We start from the raw sequence: 19,282 nt of genomic DNA, 5'->3' as shown, positions 1-19,282 counted from the left end.
TCAAACCCTTTGTGATCTGGCACAGTGAGAACCTAGGGCCTTCAAGCAAATCAATAAGCACACATTGCCAGTGTACTACAGGAGCAATAAGAAGTCTTGGATGACCCAGCTCCTCTTCCAAGATGCCCTCCTGAATTGCTATGCCAGCAAAATGGAGAAGTATTCTTTGGAGAATAATTTACCTTTCAAGATTTTGCTTTTGTTGATAATGCTCCTTGACATCCTCCTTTTATTGGTGATCTTCATCCCAATATCAAATCAGTGTTTCTTTCTTCACACACCACCTCTTTGATCCAACCAGTGGGTCAAGGAGTTATAGCAGCTTTTAAGGCCTATGAACTGAGGCGGACCCTTGCCCAGGCTATTGCTGCAACTAAGACACTGATGCAATTCTGGAAGGATTACAACATCTATGACTGCATCAAGAACATTGCTTGGGCTTGGGGTGATGTCACCAAGGAGTATATGAATGGCATCTGGAAGAAGATATTCAAAAGGTTCGTCCATGACTTCAAAGGATTTGCCAAGGAGTAGGAGCTTGCAACAATCAACAAGGCTGTGATTGAGATGGCAAACAACTTTAACCTGGGTGTGGATGAGGATAACATTGAGGAACTGCTAGAGGTGGTTTCTGAGGAACTGACTAATGAGGAGTTGTTGGAACTGGAACAGGAACGCATAGCTGAAGAAGAGGCAAGAGAAAAGGAAACTACGGGAGAAGAAAAAGAAGAACGCCCAGGGAAATTCACAGTGAAGTGTTTACAGATGCTTTTGCAGGGCTCAACAAGCTCCTTGCAAAGTTTGAAAACATGGACCCCAACACCGAAAGGTTTTCATCAATAGAGAGGTATGTTCTTGGTGTATTATCTGCTTATAAGTAAATCTATGATGAGAAAAAGAAACCAAGCAAACCACCATGGACATATTTCTGAAAAGAGTGACACTTCCTCAGGAAGAGCTTCAGGCAGGTCCTTCAGGAGGTTTTCCAGAAGAAGGCTTTGTTATCATAGGAGATGGCAGCTCCACGCGTGTTATCGCCTCTGAAGACCTTCTAGTGGGACAAGATGTGGAGGTGGAAGACAGTGATATTGATGATCCTGACTCTGTAGGCCTAGGTTAATGTGTGTGTATGTCTTAGTTTTTAACGAAAAAGTTTATAAAGTTAAAAAAAAAATCTAATCAAAAAAAAACTTATAGAACACAGGTATAAATAAAGAAAATATTTTTGTACAGCTGTGCAATGCGTGTGTTTAAGCTAAGTGTTATTATAAAAAGTTGAAAAGTTAAAAAAATTTAAAAGTTTATAAAGTAAAAAGGTTACATTAAGCTAAAATTAATTATTGAAGAAAGAAAAATACCTTTTTATAAATTTAGTGTAGCATAAGTGTACAGTGTTTGTAAAGTCTACATTCATGTACAGTAATGTCCTAGGCCTTCACATGCACTCACCACTCACTCACTGACTCACCCAGAGCTACTTCCAGTCCTACAAGCTCCATTCGTGGTAAGTGCCCTGTGCAGGTGTACCATTTTTTATCTTTTATACCATATTTTTACTGTGCCTGTTCTATGTTTAGATATACAAACACCATTGTATTACAATTGCCTACGGTATTCAGTACAGTCATGCTGTACAGGTTTGTAGCCTAGGAGCAATAGGCTGTACCATGTAGCCTAGATGTGTAGTAGGCTACAGCATCTAGGTTTGTGTAAGTACACTCTGTGATGTTCACACAAAGATGAATCGCCTAATGACAGTTCTCAGAATGTATCCTCGTCGTTAAGTGACACACGACTGTACTTAAAAACAATTCAGTGGTCACATTCAGGTCTTTTCTCACCCTCATATATTCCCCAATCTGATACAAATGCCCCTTCCTTTGTGCTTCCCTAGGACCCTGTGTATTCCCCTGTCATAGTCCTTGATATATAGTGCTGTGGTGTAGTTGATGTATTTCTCCTGCAGGCTCTAAAGTTCTTTAAGGAAAAGGATCATGACTTCTTTAACTATAATCACAGGTCCTGACAAATAGTAGATGATCTCCAATCTTCCAAATAAATGCTTATGAATGAGTAAATGGATGATTTAAGTTGTTTGGACCAGGATCCTGTGTGATAGCCCAGTTCTTTGAGCTTGATGGCCTATGAGGTACTCATTTAATAGGAGGACATTCCAAAATAGCATTGACCAAGACTCAGAGGCCTCACAGACTCATAGATATTGAACAGAAATGTAGTCAATTGTGCAAAAGGATGTGCAAGCAACAGACAAGAATGGAAATATAGTCTATAGGTCACAGTAGATGAGCAATGTATCTTCTCTGAAGGAAGTGATAGCAGGAAAAGGCAATAGACTGAAATTTAAGGTCATGGTGCCAAGGTTCAACAGCATGTAAGAGAAACCTTGACATGGGAATGAGAATACAGGATCAGGAGTGGAAAATAAGGTAGAACCACTGTCCCAGAGTATCTGGGATACTAGACAAGGAAACAAGACAAGGAGCTGAACACAGAGGACAAGACAATATTCCATATTCTAGAACTTTGGTACGAGACAGAGGCTTGGCTATAAAAAAGAAAACAAAGTCCTAGAAGCATATACCCTTTCCCCAAACTCCAATCACATCGGTAAACATTTGTGTCATTCCTACTGCCATATCCAGAAAACTACTTTAGAGCCATCAATATACAAGACAAATTGACCTAAATATGGTAATTTTTATTTTTTTGGCCAAGCAAAAAAATATTATTCAAAAATCAATTTTAAAACAGTTGATTCTATTGTTGAGATAAACTCTGTTAAATAACTTTTTAAGTAAAAGAAGGGCATATTTTCATTGTAACAGTAATTCAGTAATTTTATCAAAAAAATTGGAAGTTATTTATGACAATGTATCTAAACTTTGAAACTTTTATTATAAAGGATAAATTTTTAGAGCACTGAATAAGTAGAAACAAAAAGAAAAAAGATAGTTCTTAATCGTGGTTCTAATGTTTTATGTATTATCTTTGCATTCTCTGGGGTTATGACCATAAATATTCCCAAAAGACAGAACGTAGATGTTGGTGTAGGTATAGACCTTAGTCTGTATGTGTGAGGTTGAACTGCACATCATGTAGGTCTCAATCCATACAGGTGAGGGCCCTGCACTGAAAGCTGACCATTATAGAATGTTTGCCCAAAGCAGCTGAAAACTTTGTAGCCTTAAAAAGAGATGTAGGCGAGGTAAGGTCAAATCTGAAGAGGCAATGTCAAGCTCAGGCAAGAAGGGCTAAGCAAAGCCTTTTGGCCCCGTGATTCATGGGGCCAAAAGTTAAGAGAATCCGATTTGGAAAAATTGTACAAGATTCATTCAACAAATATTTATTGAGCACTTCTATGTGCCTGGCATTGTTCTAGGAACTGGAGTACAATGATGAACAACAACAAAAAATAGGTTTTGAAGATATAAACTCTGTCTTTATATGAAACTTGCAATCTAATCAGGAAGAGAGATATTTATGCAAGAATCATATATGATGTTAGGAGAACATTTAATAGGTCAGTATTAATCCAATCGAGGGACTCAGGGAGGATTTCTGCAAAGATTAAGCTGAGATTTGAAGAAGAGTGGGCATTAATTAGGCCAGGAGGAGGGAGTAGAAGAAGCATTGGGAGAGCATTCTAGACAGCAGAAGCAGCTATGCAAAGACCCCGGGCTGCGCAAAGGCAGAGCCCGTTTCAGAAGCTGAATGGCCAGTGTGGCAATGCAAAGTTTAGGCCATGGTAAGAACAGTAAGGAGCCACTGAAGGGGTTTAAATTGGGGGATGATACTATCAGATTTATTTGAAAAAGTTCCGGAAACTGTAATATGGAGAATGGATTGAAAGTGGACAGAGCAGAAGTGGGGAAAAACCAGAGTGGAAGCCACTGCAACCATCCAGTTGGGAGGTGATGGTAGCTTGGATTAGGAAAAAACAAGAGAGATTTGACAGAGATTTAGGAAGTAAAAGAACTAGGATTTGAGTTACATAGTGGATATGGAAGGTATCAGAGATAACTCATAGTTTTCTGGGTTGCATAACAAGGTGGATGGCGCCATTCTCCGAAACAAGGAACATTAAATGAAGGTCAGGTGTTAGGGGTTTTTTTTGGAGGGGGGAAAGGGGTTAAACATTCAGTTTAGACTTATAGAGTTTGAGGTGCCTTTGAGATAAGCAAAGATAAGCCTGTTTGAGCTGTCAAATAGCCCTGTGAGCATACGGGCTAGAGAAGTAAGGGCCTGAGATAAGAAAGTCCTCTGGATGGGGAATCCCTCCCCTTCTTACATCCTAATGAGTAGGACAGGAAAGACATACACGAAAGATGAGGTCAGTCCTATTCATCTGTTCATCATGTCTATATAACCATCAACAAAATGAAAATCTTAAAGACCCGTAGTTATTTGTTTGCCATGGACAAGCCTTGATAATTATTGCAGACTAAGTCATCCATAGTCTATAATTCAATCATGTATAGAAGTATCCTTAATATATCTATACTTCATTGAATTTAAGAATGTAATGTTCATTTTTATGCTCATATTTTTCTCAACATTAAAATTCAAATCTCACTTATTGCTTTTTAAAAAATAAGTGCCTTATAAAGCAACATTAAAGCATTTCAAAAAATCTTTCATGCACTTTTACTTTCATGCATTTGTTTTGTGTGAATGATTTAAAACAAGCTATGCTCTTCAGGTAATTACTGGTTTTCAATTAAAATATATGTAACAGAACTAAGAAAAAATATTTAACAGAACAAACAAAATACATGTCTTTTTTTTCTTCAAAACAGATAAATTCATATTTTGTTGAAACCTACATTTAAGAAAAATTGTATTGACTCCCTCTTATGTAATGACTGATATGTTTTTCTCCTTTTTGTAAGATGTTATTTTTTAAATGAAAATTATATATGTCAGAGCTGGGAATTGAGCCAGGATCAAGCAATTTCCAGGAGGTATGAAAAGGTGCTCAGATATGCATCTTTTTTCTGCAAGTCAGCATTCTTCCTCTCTCCGATTAATAAACCTCTAACATCTTCCATCCACTCCCGTAGATTACTGCCATTAGGTCTACCTTCTAAAAATCAGATTAGTGCTGGAGACTTTTCACTGATTATTCAGACTATCTTTTAACGTGCACAGTAGATCATTTGAGTTCCAACAGTTCTGTATCTTATTATTATAGTACTTATAAATTTACTATATGGAATTTGTAGAATCTATAGAGGAGATTCAATTAATAGACACAGGGATGGTAGTAAATTCACAGAGTAAATTTATAGTTGAAGCATTTTGTTATCAAAATCAACAAGGTAAGAGGTACATACTGCCTTTTGGAATCAAGCCCAAATGTGAGGCTTTTTACCAATAACATGGTTTTACCTTAAGCCACTAATAAGTCTCACCTTTCTCAAGATTGCATTTGTAACACAGAATAGAAATGGAACCTACTGAGGATTGAGACTTTGTGTAGAATAAGAACTACAAATCCCTAGTGATCCTACTGGACATTTAACTCACAATCATTGGCATAGAGTTAAAAATCAAATCCTGGGGTCTCAAGAAAAAAAATCAGATAATGTTCTCAACCGCTGTAAAACCATAGAACCATGGTTTTGCTTAGGTAATATTCTAAATTTGGAATATAATTCCCATTTTATAGAAAACTTATAATCAAAAATTCTATCATAAATATTTAGTTTACATTAAATAAGATCTTAGAAAGCTCATCAATTTATAAGTACTACTGTAATTCAACTATTCTTTACCCTTTAACCCCTTTTTGCAAAGTGCTACATGATACCATAAAATAAGTAAATTAATTTTGACCTCAGACTGGGTTAGCCCCCCCTGCTGTGTATTCCCAGAGCAAACATTTTCTACTAGAATATAAATTTTTCTGTGAGAGCAGAGACTGTATTTGTCTTCTTCACCATGGTCAATCCTAATTACTTCTTCATTTTCAGAATGCAGATCGAATGAAGAAACAAACCATTCTGTCACTGTGTATGTGTGTGTGTGTGTGTGTGTGTGTAAGTGTGCCAAAATCTCTAGCATATGGATAAAGTAATATAATAAAATAAGCATAGGATATGGAGTCAAGTAGAACTGGCAATGAGCTTGAATCCTTGGCTCCACTAGTTATTAGTTAGCTAAGTGACCCTGAGAAAAGTTGTTAATTTTTATGCAGTTGAGGTCCTTCTATCTATAAAGAGGTAATAATAATAAAGATATCTACCTCACTGTGTTAGGAGGATTAAATGAGTAATCCCTCACATACTGCCTGACATCCAGCAGTTTACTTAATAAAAATTTGTTTTATCTTCTCTACTTTCCCTCTTTCTTTTTTTTAACCCATAATTGAAAAATAAAATTTTAGCAGGTACAAAATAGGCTTTAATATTAAATGAAATGCTTTGTCTGAAGTGGTACATCTCAAAGGACAATGAGTGAATTACTAAAGGCATGGTCACCCGAGTATCCACATCCTGATTAAAAGACAATCAAGATTGGCTTGCTCACACTGTAAAAGAGACTCTCATGACATTTTCCCTTAATCCTATCTTTGTTTATCACCTGCAAAAAGAAAAATTACCACTGAAGATATATTTTGAAATTTCAACTATGAAGCAAAAATGTGTGGGCAAAGTTAATTTAATGCTTGCAAGTAAATAAAAGGTAATTAAATTTATCACAGTGCCTCTCTATAGAAGTGTAGATTAAGAGGTGAACGTCATGAAGATTCCGAAGGTCTGGCTCAGTGGTTCTCAACTAGAACCCTATCAAAATGAACTGGGAAAGGAATATTTTCAACTATACACACCCTTTGCAACAGTTCTTGGAAACCTAGAAAAAGACTGTAGTATAAAAGCTAAATTACTGAAGCCAAGGCACTGTTAGAAGTGGTGAATAATATGGTGAGTAGACACAATTCAATCCAAGGTGAACCCAGAGCTAAATGGTGACTAAAATTAGTTGAAATGATAAATATGGCCCTAATATGCATAAATACTATAGATTTGGTTTGCTTGTTTATTTTGTTTCTGTGTTTGAAAAAATGGATGGGCCTTTTTTAATTTCTTGAAATAGTTTGGTAAGTTATTTTTTTCTAGGAAATTGTCCAATTCATCTACATTTTCAAATTTATTGGTGTAAAGGATTCATAGTGTTTTTTAATCATCATTTTAATCTCTGCTGTAGCTCTAGTTATTATCCCTTTTCATATCTAATCATTTGTATCTTTTTTTTTTTTTTTTGGTGAGGAAGATTAGCCCTGAGCTAACATGTGTTGCCAATCCTCCTCTTTTTGCTGAGGAAGATGTTAGCTCTGGGCTAACATCTGTGCCCATCTTCCTCTACTTTATATGAGGGACGCTTGCCACAGCATGGCTTGATAAATGGTGCATAGGTCCGCAGCCCAGATCCGAACCTGCGAACCCCAGGCTGTCAAAGCAGAGTGCAGGAACTTAACCTCTACACCACCAGGCCGGCCCCTTTCTTAAATAATTATGCCAAAGAGTTATGTATTGTAATAGTCTTTTTAAAAAACCAACATTTGGCTCTATTGTCCTCTAAGGTATTTTTGTTTTCTGTGTTATTATTTATTGATTTTTATTACTTCTCCCTTCAATTTTGAGTTAGTTCTTATTTTCCTTCTAACTTTCTTCCCTTTTCACTTTGTTTCTTAATTTACCATTTTATCTCTTTTCTTATATAAGCATTAACAGCTGTAACTTTCCCTCAAAGTACTATTTTAGCTGCACCTCACAAGCTATATAGTATTTTCATTATTATTCCATTTTAAATATTTTCAAATTTCTGTTTTGATCTATGATTTATCCCATGAATTATTTAGAAGTATGCTTTTTAATTTCCAAATTTATGACGTCTTCTTAAGTTATCTGTTTTTTATTTCTACCTTAATTAGGTTGAGGTCGGAAACATAGTTCCTATCTTCTCCTAAACCCAGTTTAAACAGAGCTGTCTTTATGTCAAGATCCTTCACATGATGCCGTTCAGCTATCCTTCCCTATCCTATACCCCTGTTCCCCAAAACACTCATCTGTCCATCAGACCAGGTTTATCATCATATTTAAGCTCATCTGTCCATCAGACCAGGTTTATCATCATCTTTAAGCACCTTTAAGCTCATTCCTACCTCCATGTCGCCTTATTTTTAATTGGAGTTCTATCTTCTTTTCATCACTGAGCATGATTTTTGTATTATGATCCTTAAGCTAGCCCACTGCCTCCCTACCTGCCTTTTTCCCTTTGAAGCATTATTTTTAAATCCTTAGATTATTTTTTTGAAGCTCCTTTTAGGTTCTTGTAAAATTTTACATTTTAAAATTTTAGGGCCGGCCCCGTGGCTTAGTGGTTAAGTGCGCGCGCTCAGCTACTGGCGGCCGGGGTTCGGATCCCGGACGCACACCGACGCAACACATCTCCAGCCATGCTGAGGCCGCATCCCACATACAGCAACTAGAAGGATGTGCAGCTATGACATACAACTATCTACTGGGGCTTTGGGGAAGGAAAAAAAGGAGGAGGATTGGCAATAGATGTTAGCTCAGGGCTGATCTCCCTCACCAAAAAAAAAAAAAATTTAAACATATCAAGATTTTAGATTCAGCAATGGATTTGTGTAAATATTATTTTCCTTTGTGTGCCTTCTTTCACGTTTTCTGATGTTTGTACCATGAATAGATATTGTATTTATATTCAGTGGAAAAAATTTAAAAATTTTTTTAATTTCCATTTTCACTAATTTCACAATTTCCCCCAGTGCTTCTTGGTCTATCTTCTTCATGTTTTTTTCTTACAGAACATCTGCCCCTCTCACTATATAATAACAGTATTGTTGAGAAATAACTATATAGCATATACACTATCAGTCCTTTACTCACGTTCTTATGTAATCCTCAGAACAACTCTGTCTGAGAAGCATCATAACGATAGATTATTAGAGACGAGAAAGCTGAAGCTGAAACACGTAAGTGACTTTTTCAAGGTCACACAGCTGAAACATAGTCAAGACAGTTTGAACCTGGGTCCATCTGACAATGGAGCCAAGGTGCTTAACTGCTATACCACTCTGGTTTCAGGAGTTTCTGGATTCTCTAAGTATTGGGATGGTTGCCAGGTAACTAAGCAAAGAGCTGATTTTGGAATCAATTCAATATTCTTCTAAGATATTCTGAAGATTAAATTCAGTAATTTGGCTTTTATACTATGGTAGTCAAGAGAAAGTTTCTTTTGGTAATATAGGTAGGTAATCAGGGAAATAAACACTACCATATGTTATTTTTGAAGAAGGTTTCAGTCAAAAACTTTCAATCATGGGGCCGGCCTGGTGGCGTAGTGGTTAAGTTCGCCTGCTCTGCTTTGGTGGCCCAGGGTTCGCAGGCCCGGATGCCAGGTGTAGACCTACACACTGCTCATCAAGCCATGCTGTAGTGGTGTCCCATGTACAAAATAGAGGAAGACTGGCACAAAAGTTAGCTCAGCGACAATCTTCCTCAAGCAAAATGAGGAAGATTGGCAATAGATGTTAGCTCAGGGCCAATTTTCCTCACACACACAAAAAAAATTCAATCATATTATAAGGAAGAAGTGCATTTTTCATATAAGAATCAGGTCTTGAGAAGAAAGGACCTTTCTTTTAAAGTCTAGTGTTTATTGCAAGCTTTTTTATAACTGAAGATTAACTGAGGAGAAAATTTATAATACACTGGAGAAGTTGTGGGCAGAGGAATTTGCACTGCGTAATTAAGGGCAAATAATACCTTAGATACCCCTCTGTTTCTCCTTTGTTCCTTCCAACCCTATTCACCAACTCATCCAGACCTCAGAGGTTGAATCATCAGAAATCCTCCAAGCCTATACACAGAAAGGTGGGCAATCCATCTTTCTCTTCTTTTTTCCACTCTTCCACATTTTGATAGCATCGAAAGAAAAATTTTCCCTCATAATAATAATGATATAATAGCTACCATTTATAAAATATCCACCACAAGCCATGCATTATGTTAAGTGATGTTTGCATTATCTCCAATTTTCACGACAACTTTCCTTATAGATGAGAAATCCAAGACTCAAAGAAGTAGTTCTTTGATTTACCCAAGATCACAAACCTCTAATCTATGGGTTAGTGATTACAGTTGGCGGGAAGAAAGGAGGAACCAGGAGCGACAGTTAAGGTATTACTTGCTATTAATCACACAGCAGAACTGGGATTCAAACACAAATGCCCAAATATATTTGACTCCACTAATCTATGTTGCCACCCAAGTTGTTTGGCTCTGAAAAGCCAAAAATAGAAAACTAAGCAATTTAATTCTTGAAGTGACACTAAAATTCATTAACCTTCTATGAGACATTAAATTTATATATTATCATATCCTAGTTTCCAGGAATCAATTTTTATTCCATAATTTGTTTTTTCAAGAATAGCATATAACTATAAATAATATAAATAAATTGTATAAGAAAACATCCAATATCAAAATATTATAAATATAAATTCTGATCCCCTTCTAGTATTATTTTAAGAATTAATAAATTAAATGATTAAAATGTCTTATAAAATTCCATTAATGAACACAACCAAAACACTATGATTATAAATGAGAATTCTTTTGTTGTTATGAAATTAACAAGTAAATTATTTATTCGTACTAATAAGGTAAATTGTAAGGATTTTCTCTTACCACTGAATTTATTTAGTTATCCTCGCAGAGATTTCTTAGAGTAGTCGGCAGTGTTTTTGTTCTGATGACACAATTGCTTTCAGTAGTTTGGTTATTCATTCCCAGGAAACATGTCCAGGAAGCAGAAATCAAATCAAATTTGAAAGCTTTCTATCTGGTGCATTACATTCTATTATAAAACTGATTAGGCCATTATAACAAAAAAGGACTTGAAATCAAAATTTTAAAATGAATGGATTTTTTTATTCTACTATTATTTTAGAATCTTGTAACTAAATATTTGTCTGTTTTTATATTGGAAGCATTAGGACAATCTAACTTGCATATGGCTACCCAGTAGTTACACAGAAAATAATCGTGTAGTTTTGTTCATAGGGGATTTTAAGAACTGAACTTACCCACTGTTTAATTTCACTTTAAAAATTTTTTTCTTTTTTTGTTTAGGCTAATAATTGTGTATCAGTATAATGATTTCATTCACACATCATGACTCAATGCAATTGAACAAAAATTCATTGAGTATCATAAACAAGGCAGTGCTAAGCTCTAAGGAAAGATAAAAAGATGAGTAAGACTCTGAAATAGCCATGGTAGCAACTACAGGATAAAGCAGAGAGAGTAAGAGCAATACCACCATAAATGTATAAAGTACTATGTAATCAAAGGATGAGAGCAATTAATTCCAATTGAGTACATGTGTAATGGAAAAGTTGGAAAAGAAACTAACATTGAAGACCTACATTGAAAATATCCCTGGTCTTTATCTACAGGCATTATTTTATTCAATCCGTAGCAAGTTAACAGGTATTGTGAAACTTAGCTTAGGTTTAAAAGTACCCTGAATATTTTTTTCTTTCAATAACTGTGATATATGATGCCGAAAATTCAAGTAAAAAGTAGAATTCTTGTCCCAAAATAAATAAAATAAAAACTTTGAAGGTTCATATAAGGCAGGATTGATAACTTGAACAGAATGATGCAAAGCTAAGGCACCAGTGTACCTGGCCCAGCTGCTGATTACTCCTGCGCCAGCACCGGTTTCACGTGGCGGTGGAGCATGCCTGAGCTTTGCAGCTTCTCTTCAGGCATCAGGACTGAAGAATTACTTAGCAATGCAGCATCCTCTAGGGTTTTGCACACTCTGCTCCCTCTGCCTCAAAAGCTTTCTTTCCCATGCTGTCTCTGTTGTTATCCGGTGACTACCACTTTCAGGTCTAAGCTTGGATATTACCTCATCGGGGACATCTTCTCTAGGTCTCCCCCACAGATACAGACACCATAGTCTGAAATTAAGGATCCCTCTTCAGTGCTCTAATTGCACCCTATACTAACCCCAATGTAGCATATTTGAAACTGCTCACTTGTCTTTTCTCCACAAACCAGCAATCACCTTGCAGGCAGGAACTGTGTTTTGTACATCTTAGGTGCTCATTACGGATTGAAATGTGTCCCTCAAAAAAAGATATGATGAAGTCCTAACTCCCAGTACCTCAAAATGTGACCTTATTTGGAAATAGAGTCCTTATAGATGAAATTAGTTAAGTTAATACTGGAGTAGAGTGGGCCCCTAAACCAATATGACTGGTGTCCTTATAAGATGGCCATGTGAAGACAGAAACACACAGAGAAAAAGCAATGTGACAACAAAGGCAGAGACTGGAGTTACTTAGCTGCAAGCCAAGGAACGCCACAAACTCCCAGCAAACCACCAGAAGCTAGGAAGAGGCAAGGAAGGATTCCCCTGCAGGTTTCAGAGGGAGCATGGCCCTGTCGACACCTTGATTTTGGACTTCTAGCCTCCAGAACTGTGAGACAATAAGTATCTGTTGTTTTAAGCCACCCAGTTTATGATACTTTGTTACAGCCCTAGGAAAATAGTGCAGATCTCAACAAATTTGAATGGATGGATGGATGCATGATTTAGAATTTTTACTTAGCTATGACAAACCTATGTCTGTTCCCGGTTATTTCTTGCTTCTATCCTTGATCTAAACAGAGCTTCTTTCATTTTATTTGGCCATTCAAAGCTATGAGTTTTATTTGTCAGATTCTCATTTTATTTGTCATTTTTCTTTTTTTCCCAAATACTCCAGATGTGCTTTTTCTACTTGGCTATCTCCAAAACGGAACATAACTGGATTCTATGAAAAAAAATTTGTACCTATATTTACTTCTTTTTATATGGTCTATATCTTGATAAATCTTCATGCTTGCACTAAATTAGTTTTTTACACTTAGGAAAATTTACCTGAGAATGTGCATATCTCAATACCTAAGACAGAAGAGAGATGAGAGGATAAGGCTCTGTTCCGTATACAAGCTACTAAAAGCCCCCTTGTCCTGGACTTAGGTGGTGGCATGCTGTTTGACTTTTGCTGATTTTGTGTCTTACTACCATTTAATGGCAATTTAGTGTGGTGGTCAATAGCTTGGGCTTTGTTGTCAAATAGAGCTGATATCAAATCCAGTTCTGCCCCTTAATAGCTTGTTATTTAACCTTAGTAATCTTCAGATGTCTCATCTGTAAAACGAGATAATAGTAGTGTCAAACAACTGGATTATTATAAGACAATAATGACATAATGTGTATAAAGTTCTTAGCATAGTTCATGTAGTAAAGTCTTAATAAAAGTTAGTTATTGTTAGATGGGCAAGAAAAACCCCTTCCATTTAGGATCAAAATAAAATTATTTTGTAAAGGAGCATCCTCTGAAATAAAAACTGGATTGTGATACAAATGAAAAGTATAAATCTATCATGGAAAAAATATTTTAAAATTCTGCCAAAAAATACAAGAAGCAAAATCGAAAATATTCTGCCCTCCATGGACACAAAGTTTCATTATTAAGTCAAAAGACTCACTCTTTTTTTTTTTTTTTTTTCCTTTAAACAGGCTAAAAGAAGAGATGAGATTCTCCAACTCTTAAGAAAACAAAGAGAAGAAAGGATCTCGGTGAGACCCATAGTGAGACATTCAGATAAATCTATGTGTAGGGGGGTCAACTATGGCAAATTCTCGGAGGTTTTATAGATTGACCCCTTAAATCTAGACACCCATCGTCCAGAGCCTTCTATGTACTGGAGTGGGGCAGGTTATAGACATCAAATAATTTGGCAGTCGTTGATAAACCAAAGATATCTCCAGAGTGCACAGCTCTGCTGGCATAGAAACGAGACATTAGTGTCAGTGGGCTTATTGTCACATATTATAAAACTGTAGGATATTAACATGGGCTACTTTAGTGCTTATATTTGTTTTATAATGCTTGATCTTGCTTAGATCATACAAAAACAAATACTAAATGAAGAGAAACGAGCTTAATAAAAACAATAATCGCACTCTGTAGGCTTATGGATATACAAATACACACTCTCCTCAGTGAACCCCAAATTCCCTAATCGGGAACATTTCTGACCCCACAATCTCCAGATTTAAGAAGCTAGTCTGTATAAACTCTGTGATAATTTTACCTCATTTTTTTTTTCAAGTAAGTAAATTTCATTCAGTGCAAGAAGTAAAAATTTTCTTTTTGATTTATATTTTGTTTTTTGTCTTGTTTTTTCAGAAAGAACTGATTTCCCTTCCTTATAAACCAAAGGCCAAACTACACAAAGCAAAGTAAGTTTATTTAGGTCAAAAATATTCTCACCTTTCTAGTTCCCCCATAAAAAACACTTCTTTTTTCTTAGTCACTTTGCCCTCTACCCTCAAATCTTCTTAAAACTTGCCCACCATTCTAGAGATTTCTTGCCTTGAATAAACGTTCTTCTCTTCTGCATTAAAGCCTTTGTGCCCCTTGCATATCTGTGCAATATACAAGCATAAGTTGGTGCAAACAGGAGAGTAGATCAACCTTGAACCCCTGTACACATTCTCTTCTCCTTCTTTCTCATCCTGGAGTGTTGTATTTACCTGCCATCATGCCCTCTCAGCTCCCTTCTCCCCTACCCACACCTAGCCCCACCATCTTTAGCAAATCACCAGGTCTTCTAGATTATCAGCTCTGATACCACCAATGGCATGCCTAAGGTTGCTAAATCTAAATTCACGTAGCAAGGGCTTTAGCCTCGCAGTGCTGGGCCTTATGCCTGGAATAATGTTAGAGCAAGACCAGACACGTGGTCCAGAAGAGTTTAAAGGAAGCCAGCTATCACCAATTAATCATTAAAGAACCTCTAATAAAAAATCTCTCCATTTTTGTATTATGACTGAAAACCAATGTGGCTAACTCAACATTAATTGGACAAATATTTATTTGCATACTACATCTGGGAAAGAACAGTTAGAAAGTAATAGAATTCTTATTCTTATCTCATTGGTATTGAGGCTGACTCCCTTTAAAGTTATCAAATGTTACTAAAGAAAAATGAATATGTCTACAATAATTTTAAAAACTTCTCAAAAATGGAAATATCATTTAATCACCTGGCTATATTGTCTATACAATGCTCAGCAACTTAATTTCTTGCTTTTTAGCTGGGTGATTTGACTTAGCTTCCTAGGGTGGAGCAAACCAGTCAAATCGAAAGATTCACTTTATCTGATTCAAATAATAGATGGAGATTGCTACTTGAATAGCAGCAACAGATGTCTGGGTGCCTTAGATTTCTGTGCATATTTTTACAGGAATGATCAGAACATTTCTGCTACTATCCATGTGGATCCACCTAAGAGTAAAACATTATTTCACAGCTTGAACAAATAATTCCCTTAATGATTTAAATGCTTACTGAATTCCTTTTGTACATCAGCTTACCCATTCTCCCTCCTCTGTCCTGAAGACTTGAATTTCATTCCATTTCACTGTGACATCTTCTTCTTCCTCTGAGCTTCTTACACCATTCCATACAACAGTGTAGTTGTATACCGTGTGTACCATTCTTTTGGCAATTAGTCACGTACTACTTTAATTGTTCAACTCTTATTATCTCTTAAGTTGTTATTTTACTTTTTGTATATTTTTCACTCGTCTATGACTATATTGTAAGCTCCATGAGAAATTGGGTTGCCCAAAGTGCCTAGCACACAGCCTACATGTAGGAATTCAGAAGATGTTTGTAACAAAAAAACTTTAGTTCAAAAATATCACGTAATTCAAGGGCTAACCCCCGTGGCCTAGTGGTTAAGTTTGGTGCACTCCACTTTGGCGGCCTGGGTTTGGTTCCCGGGTGCGGACCTACACCACTTGTCTGTCAGTGGCCATGCTGTGATGGCGGCTCACGTATAAAAAAAAGAGGAAGATTGGTAATGGATGTTAGCTCAGGCGAATCTTCCTTGGCAAAAAAAAAAAATGTATATATATATATATATATACACACACACACATATCATGTAATTCATTATTAGCTAATTTAGAAAGTGATGTTTTTGTACTATACATTAATTTATAAACATTTTTTTTAATTTTAAAATATTTTAGACACAATTGTAAAATACCTTAATTTTGCCCTCTTTTTCCTCCCTCCATCCTTTCCTGTCTGCCATAAACCCCCTACACATAAAGATACACCCTTACCATCCCACCTCCAACAGATCTTAGGATAATCCAAGGCCCCTTGTATCAGAAAGAAAGAACTAGAAAGTGTGTGCATAGTAAAGCTTTAGCAGCAATATGTTTATTATCCACCCCAGGAGTATTTGCATTTTCAAAGAGAGCTGACTAGAAGGAACAATGGGTAACCCAAAAAAATCAATTATCAATGATGAAATATCAGAAGTTTGACTCTTGAGTGAGAAAAATATATTTAGGGTTAGGAGGTCTTCTCTCACACCCTTCAAATCACACTTCACAGTAGAATGACCACTTCTCCCACCTGTAAGTTTAGACTTGGTTGCAAATCTAATGCATAGTCAGAAGCCAAGACAGTAAATCTTATTGGGGAAACTTTCAAAAGTTGTTTTCATGCTACATCGTGTTCACAACTACAGAGTTCTGTGTTTTGAAACTGATTCATGTTACTGCCAACAGGAAAGTGATATCAGAGTCAGATAAAGAAGACCAAGAAGAAGTCAAAGCCTTGGACTAATTTGATTGACACATGGTAGAGGATGGCTCACTTAGATCTTCACTTTTGAAACAACCTGCTCTTACATCAGGATCATTGGGATCACTTAGTTAAAATAGACAAAGAAATAAAAATTAAATATGCAACATTTCTAGGAATTTTACCAGTTATTGAACACTTGCATCTCTTTTATTTATTGGACACTACTGTATCTGACACCACACAATTATCTTCTTTCTCATCTTACACATTCTCAAACTCCTTTTTATCTTGTTTTCATTTGAAAGATATTTCCAGAATTGCTATATTTGGTCTACATTATGAATATCAGATAAACAAGAAGCAGGGGCTTTACGTGTCCCAACCTGCAGACCACCTGTGAAAACAATTAATAAGGAAATAAGAATAAAAGGGTGATCCTGCAAACTTTAAAGTCTTCTTGCTGCAAAAAAAAATCCGTTTTCCAAAATTTGGTTTATTTAGTCTCTGGAACAGTCTGAAGTCAAGAATGAATTGCTTCTGGTTCTGTGAATAGCTGGCTTAGCATTCATATGTCTTACACACGTGTACATAATCCCAGTGCCGACCTCCCTCACTTTCAAAGGTCATTCCCTTTGGTATTGAAGAGAATTGGAAAAGAGAAGGTTAAGTGTTTGTCCCTTCTGCATTGTCCAACTGACAGTCCTACTCAGGGTTGTACGCTCTGCTCCAGTGCTTCACAGCTCTATGTAGGACCACTGTTCACTTCACTCTTGGCCTCTACCTGCAACTCCTGGACATCACCTCCATAAGATGCAGCTCCCACTACACAGTGCCAAGAGAGAAGTGGTGACCCATTGGTCAGAACTTAATCACAGGGACATACCTGCAAGGGAGGCTGGAAAATACTCTTTAAATGGGGGGGGGGGGGCATCTACCTAGTTAAAATTCAAAGACTCTATCTCTAAAAGAAGTGGAGAGTGGATATTAGCAGACAACTAGCAGTTTCTGCCACAACATATTTGGAGAAAAATGTTTTGAACAGAAGAAAGGTAGGCAGGCCTAGAAAAGGGAAATTTAGAAAGTTGTAAATTGGCAATCTCATCTCAGCCCTCTCAAGAATAAAAGAAACGCTAGCAGGATGATGTGTTTGTCTGCCAGACAGATAGATCTCTATTGTGAAGATGGACACAGCAGGCTATCAAAGCCTAAACTTTCAAATCATCTAACTAATTCCCTTTGTTCTGACTGCATGCTCATGGAGAAATCTTCTCTGGCCCAAAGGGAGAGTATGTGCTCAACAGACCAATGTAAACACCAGTTTACCTGATGATTACATTTCTCAATGTGTAAATATCTTAGCATCTTAGATTGGGTTTGAGCTTGTCAAACGAAGGATTGGACCCTGGACCAAGGCTATTTTACCAAGAAAAATTCCACTTTGTGAGCTTTCTTGGCAACCAGCCCTCCCCTATTGACACCCCTCTGCATTTCCAGGTATCATGCTTAGGTGTTGCTGCAACAATACCGCAAACAAAGTGATCTAAAGCAACATTTATTATTATTCGCCCATCTGCAGGTCAGCTGGGGGTTTGGCTGATCTAGGCTTGGCCAGACAGCTCTGCTTCAGCCTACAGCACTAAGACAGGTCTGCTTATCACTACATGTCTGTTGACTGACTGAGGCAGCTCTGCTCCATGTGTCTTCTTTGGGATTGTACATGGACCAGTGGGATATCTGAGCTATATTCCTCTCAGAGAGTGGCAGAGAAGCAAGAAAACAAACAAAACCATGGGAGGCTTTCTCCAGTCTAGGCTCAGAAACTTCTGGCTCATTCTGTTGGCCAAACAAGTCACAGGTTAAACACAAAGACAATAAGTGGGGAAATACTCTCTGCCTCTTTAGTAAGAGGAGCTGCAAAGTCACAGGGTAAAGAGTGTGGATACAGGTGATGTGAAGAATTGAGGTCACCATTGTAATCTACCACCTTAGGTCAACTGTACACCTTAACAAAGTCTATCTGGCCCAAGGGCCAGGGTATCAAAGGGAGAACTCAGGGCACAATTTAATTATTTGGGCCAAGGTAAGGGCTTCTCTGAGTTGTAACAGATGTTGTAATATTGGAAATAAATCCTTTGTAATTGACATTAAGTGCCCAGCTATCTGCACACTTACATATCTATTTGCCTTATCAAACTTTCATAAAACTCTTAAGGTAACTTTTAGTGTTAGCAAGAATTAATTGAAACTTAGGCAAAGAAACTTGCCGAAGGCCACACATACATTCAGTGAAAAAGAGCTGGATTGGAAACAGAATATCAGATGCCAACTCAAGTGCTTCTTTTCACCATAGCAGCTCTCTCTTTGATTTGATAACCAGGAATTTCTGGAAAGAACGTGTGTTGGATGTGAGATATTCTCCTTCGGACATAAAGATGGGCTGTAAATGAACATGCCATAAAGGTCAGTCCTAATCCTGCCGATGCTGCTGTTTTCTGCAGCAACGGAGCTTCCCCATATTATCAGCTCACACTAAAACAGATCCCCCCAGACTGTGTTCC

The sequence above is a fragment of the Diceros bicornis genome, chromosome 7 (assembly GCF_020826845.1).
Source record: "Diceros bicornis minor isolate mBicDic1 chromosome 7, mDicBic1.mat.cur, whole genome shotgun sequence".
NCBI classification, from domain to species: Eukaryota; Metazoa; Chordata; class Mammalia; order Perissodactyla; family Rhinocerotidae; genus Diceros; species Diceros bicornis.
This window is presented reverse-complemented; position numbering follows the sequence as displayed.